Genomic DNA, 6003 nt, shown 5'->3' with positions numbered 1-6003 from the left:
GAAGGTCTGTTTTATATGTTGGCAACGATTAAAAGGTTACTATTTTAATTCTCGTGGCTACATTATTTGCTGTTTTAGTCGCCAACCAGCGCTTTGCTTTTGCCCTGCTTTGTGCTTTGGCTCCATTGTAGAGTAGCAGTTCAGTGCAGCACGTGTTAGAATCACTAGTGATAAACATTGATTTTATTAATTTTAGTACTTAACTCTTCATTTTAAGACTTGGATAATCTATTAAATCTCTTATGGTAAGTTTAACTATTTATATAAGTTTTGAATTTTGAAAATATTCAACTTTTATGTTGTTGTATGTTACATCCCGTGTTAAATCTAATATTTATACATATTATAATCGCTCGATTATTGATATAGCTAAGTGTTTATTTTTTCTTCCTATGCTCGTGTAAATGTTGAATAAACAACGTATAGCTAATATAAAGAAACTTACTACGATTATATTTAATTCCGTAAGCATGTTATCAGATTTGTTTTGGTACGTTGTAGGGTTTTATTAATTTCAAAAGTTTTATTTATAGTTTTGGATTTTAAATATTCTATTCCGTACTATTCAATTCATATATTTATTTTAACTCGTGTAACCTTTTTTGGTGATAAATAGTGAGTGTAGTCGCTTGATTGTTAACATTATGTATAAACGTGTAAGTGTGCAGTAAATAACATATGACTATAATTCTGCTACATATTATAGTATATAAATCTCCTGTGTTGTATCTTCGGATATCACAATTTAGACTGTTACAGTAAAATGTGTTTAGGTTGCAGGTATGCATTCGCTTACAGAAAACATGTGGTCTAATTTATAACTCAGAATTGTATAATAATACAAGTAATATTGTATGCATAAAATCAAAAATGTTTTATAATTTACTACATTTAAATAATTTTAATGAATGTAAAAGAAATACAAATAAACTGAAAGAATTTCATTAGTTATCACACTCAGTGATCTAGTATTTGTTTAAGCATGTTATAGTATTTCTTCTAATATATATTTTTTTTCATTTAGGTGGTTAAGGCTTCAGTAATCCAGGATTAAAAGTTGAATTATTTGAAACCCCATCTTCCTGATGTAATTCTGGGTCGCAATGTGCAGCTTCAAAACTTCCCAGGATTTAAAATTAAATGTTTAATGGAGAAAATAAAAGAGTTTAGTAGATTTGGTGTGACTGTTCTACATATTGGTAAGTACCTCGTCTAATTTCACATAAATTGGCTATGCCGTTATCCTTTTAGATAATAGAACTCAGTGGTTATTTAATAAATGGGTTTTCTATGAATAAAAAGAATTTTGTTTTTTAGTTGTTATATCTTGAATAAATTTTGAGAAGGTTCTTGAGAATATATGTATTTTCTGTTACGCTTTTCAAATTGAAATAGGATAGCTAAATTTGTTAAGAAAGAATGTGATTTTCTAACAATCTTTTCAATGTTTATACTTCTTTAGCTCCCGTTTCAATGTGAACCATATTTCTCCCTGTTCATTTAATTATCAGCTCTTGTATATATACCAAAAACTTCACAAATGTGCATTCAACTGCCAAACACAAATTCTGATTTGTAATTATTAATGAATCAAAATAATTTCATTCCTCTTATTTTATGTTTTCAGAATATAATATACTTTAATTTGTTAATAAACTCCCTATTGTCTTTAGATATTATTTTTATAATGCTACCCTGCTGGGGTTTTTTTTTTCTCCTATATTTTTAAAGACTTAAAACTGCTGTAATAGAAGCAGTTTTACATAATCGTTTTAAATATTTTGTAAGTGTTTAACATTAATTTCAGGTTCTGTGGATGGTAGAGCCAATATAACAGTCTGAAAGATTAAGAGATTTTGTTGAACAATCCTAGAAGGGTATAGTATAAAGAAAATGTTCATTAATATTTTTGCATTTTAATTCTTGTATTAGAAGAGTTATAAATGGTGTTCTTTTGTATAGTGTCATGGCCATTTTAACCAACAATAAGTGCCTAAGGAGTTTATAAAATCCGTAACATTCTTTACCTTTTTTAATAAATTTGAACAAGTGTGCCATTCATGATTAAGAATTTTGTAAAACCAAGTAATGTAAGGCATAAGATATTTATAGAATGTAAATCATTCTTCCCTTCAAGTTAAGGATAAAAAAAATTCTACGATTTAAGTGATTAAAAATATTTAATGGTCATGACACAAAAGGAATATATGCCTCTTGGGGAACCCGCCTTGCTATATGCTGTTAGGTTGTTCCGTATTGAATTATGATTATAGTGTACTTATTACTTGTTTCTGGTTTTCTATATATAATAATAGATTATATAAAATGTTAAACCCTAAGCAATGTTTTAAATTTTTTTTTTAGATATTTAATCATTTGAAATTAAAAGAAAGTGAGCTAAATTATAGCATGTTTAGGTTTTTAAGTACTATAATAATCTGTTTTTAAATATGTTTTTGGAACAACCTAATAAAAGGGGTCAACGCATCTGTGCAACCGTACCTCTTGAGCAGAGCTGTATTTACTTTGCTTATTTGTAAAGTGTTAAGAGTTTCATTTAAGATTATTGTAAGAATAAAATGAAAATAATTATTTGAAGTTTCACTTCAAAAAAGCATAGAGAGTTTACAGCCCTGCTCTTAGGTGATGTGGAAAATGGTTGCAATCATGCATGTTTTAAAAGTTGAATTTCAGGTCTGTTCTTTTCATTATTCTGAGGAGAGCCAAATTTACAAGCATTTACTAAACCTAGAGGTGGAAGCTAGAGCAGCCTGTCATTATTAAACATCTTGTCTGTCCTAGGTGATGAAAATTGGTTCAATCAGCTGTATATTCAAATTTGTTTAATTTTTGAACGAAGAGCATGTTTAAAACTTCAGTCTTACCTTTTGAAGGGCAACTCAATATTTTTAGAATGTATTTGTATGTCATCTTTAAGCTGTATATAATAAAACTATTGTGTTTGGTTTTTGCTCAACAATTACTGTGTTTATATGCACGTTTTTAACAAATTTTCTGTTCTCACACTGCAGAGTTAATGTACCTTTTAATAATATATCCTTTAAGCAGCACCCGCTTTTTTTTTTGCAAGGTGTATAATTTTTAAAAAAAGTTTTTTTTTTTTAAAGAGAGAATGTTTAGTTAAAATTCTATCTCATCAAAACTTTGTGCATCATTTTACAGAATTCTAACTGGAAAAAAAAAAACTATTTATATTAATAAATTATGTATTTAGAATATCAATTAACTTTTCCCCTGTAATATTTTTCCTTGACATTAATAAGTTGTTAAAAGCTCATATTCACTTCAAATTGATTCCATTTTTTATTATTATTCAAATTACAATCGAATCTCCAGTATACGAAACTGTTAAATTTTAAAAACTGTTTCAATTTTAAATAAGCACCAATTAAAAAAAAAATCGTTTTATGCAATAATCTCTTATTAATTATTGAAGCTCTAATTCAACGTTATTTACAGGGTTCCCTTGGTCCTTGAATACTGCTTAAATTTTACTATGGTGCAAGATTTTAGTAAAAATTCCTCAAATTTCAGTATCATTATAGTTGATAGAAACAATTTTTTAGTCTTACAAAAATATTAGAAACAATTCGTTCTTTTATCTCCTGGAATGAGACCATGCATTAAGAGTAAAACATTTTAGCGAGACAGGCAGAGATGTCATTTCATTAATATATTGGTTCTTTTTATAAATTCTTACTTTTGCTTAAGATGGTACCCTTTATGGTAAAAAATGGTTGCATTAAAATTAGTTAATCCTTTTGCTTAGGGTGCACCATTGTACCAGCTGTTAGTAAAAGATAAATGTTTTTTTCTAGATTACTTAGTAACATGTGATATTAATTCCTAATAACAGTTTTGGCTGGAAATAATTTTATATATAGCTAATTATAAAAATTAATGTAATGTATTTGCCATTCAGTAATAATTTCAAAATATTTCAATCACTTACTATTTTTAATGAACTGAATCATAACAATAGTAGAGAATTATTTTACAAAAGAGTGACAAGAAAATTATGAAAACATAAATTTATATTTTAATTAAGGAACCTTAAAAATTTTCTGACCATGAAAAATCGTTTTAGACTATTTAATTAATCTATAACATTGAAAACTAATATATGAAATATCTTAGTTTGAAAATTATAAATCCTCTCAAGCTTAATCGTACTTTTATCCTGTATAAAGTTTCATAAGATATTTAATGCAATGAATTTAAAAAATGTAAAATTAGGGCTTGTGGGTAAAAAAAGAAGTAGAACAAATTAAGGTGTTTGGATATTAGTAGAGTCTTGTATTTACTTGGAATGAAACTTAATTTAACATGACATAATTAAGAAAATTCTCATGCGTAACATCACGAATTCTTTTATTATATACCCTTATAAATGAAACATTTTATAAATAGACGAACAAAAATTCTTTTTTTTGAAGATGTGAAAAAAGCTTTACAGTAATTTGCATAGGGATGCACAACCTTTTTGAGTGAAGGGCCACATTCACAGCAAATTGACCATTGAAGTGCTGCATGCCAAGTATTTAGAAAGACATGTTAATCATGTAATATGTTTGCATAAAATTGAATATCTTTAAGTGCTTAAAATTAAAAGCTGATTACTTAGGGAAAGAACAGAATCAATTATCAGAAAAAAATTTCAGATAAAGTGAAAAATAATGAGAAAATTCATGTTTTTTTGTTTCATCACATTACATAATAAAGTATATTTAACATTAAAAATTTGTAATTTTCATACAATTAAAATTTTTAAAAATTAAATATACTAATTGATAAATTAAATGCAAGTTGAATAATTTAAAGAAAGTTCGCGGGACTAAAAATGATGTTAAATTAAAACAAAACCCTTGCAGGGAATTATAAGATTCAACATTTAGTAGGCAAATTAGTACTCCAACTTTAAAACATTTTAAATAAATTATAAGAGAAAATAAAATAAAACATTAATTTTGAAGGAATTATTTTCCTTAATAATAAAAAACTATTAAGATACTTGTTTACAACTCTTTATGACCAATACTTTTTTAACATGTTACTACTTACAATTAATACACATATATATTAACAGCTAATTAAAATTTACATTACGCTACTCATCTTGATTAAACTTTTTTTTTCTGTTAAAATTTAAGGATATACAAATTTCCCAGCATATGATACAAGATGGTCCATGTAGATAGCAATTGGCTTAAAAAATTTCTTACGGTTTAACCTGCGATATGCAAATTTTCAAATATTGTGATAATTTTATCTACTTGATCATCTGATAGCTTTTTCGGGATATTAAATGAAAATTTAATAATTTTGTTTAAGGACTGCTCCACAATCTCTAGAACAAGCCCAATTCATTCTGGAAAACAGTCTTTCTGCAGAATCTGATCTTGTGATCTGCTTTAAACTTAAGGCAAATAACTTAATCAGTTTTTGGAATTTGTCCCACATGGTGCTCTTCCTTTTCTAATTTTTGAATCGCGTGAATACGAGTAGCGATGTGTGATTTTTAAATCAATTTACGAATTGTTATGTGTGATATTTAAACAGCGTGAATAAAACACTCGATGCATGAACACAAATCGAGATGCGTGATTTTTAAATTGCGAGAAGATTCACAGTGTATGATATTTTAAACGCCAGAATACGAATCACGATGGGTGACTTAATTACGAGAAGAATCAAACCAAATAATTTTAAAAACGCACGAATCACGACATGTGATTTTTAAATCATGTGATCACGAAAGAGAATAGGTTGGATATGTGTTGCTAAACATGCACATGTTCATGAAACTATAGAATTGGGAAAGTGTATTGAAATGTTCCCTTGCATAAGGGATTCGCGCTTAATATAAATTTATATATCTCGTTTTATTTCTTTATTATTATTATTCTCTTTGGAAAGGAATCGATTTCGCTGAAATACGTAAGTACTTTTTAAATTAACTAAAAAGAAGAAGAAAAGAAAGAA

At 27.2% G+C, this 6003-nt stretch overlaps 1 long non-coding RNA gene across 1 annotated transcript; it reads left to right on the top strand.

Moving 5' to 3' along the window:
* The first annotated feature begins 114 nt into the window (after nt 1-114).
* Nucleotides 115-2980, top strand: LOC147801273 (uncharacterized). The gene is made up of 3 exons (XR_015430408.1): nt 115-245; nt 1025-1199; nt 1808-2980. It is a non-coding gene; the product is annotated as an uncharacterized LOC147801273 (long non-coding RNA).
* The last annotated feature ends 3023 nt before the right edge of the window (nt 2981-6003 follow it).

The sequence above is a fragment of the Parasteatoda tepidariorum genome, chromosome 11, assembly GCF_982258835.1.
Source record: "Parasteatoda tepidariorum strain Cologne lab strain chromosome 11, Ptep-v5.0, whole genome shotgun sequence".
NCBI classification, from domain to species: Eukaryota; Metazoa; Arthropoda; class Arachnida; order Araneae; family Theridiidae; genus Parasteatoda; species Parasteatoda tepidariorum.
This window is presented reverse-complemented; position numbering and strand designations above follow the sequence as displayed.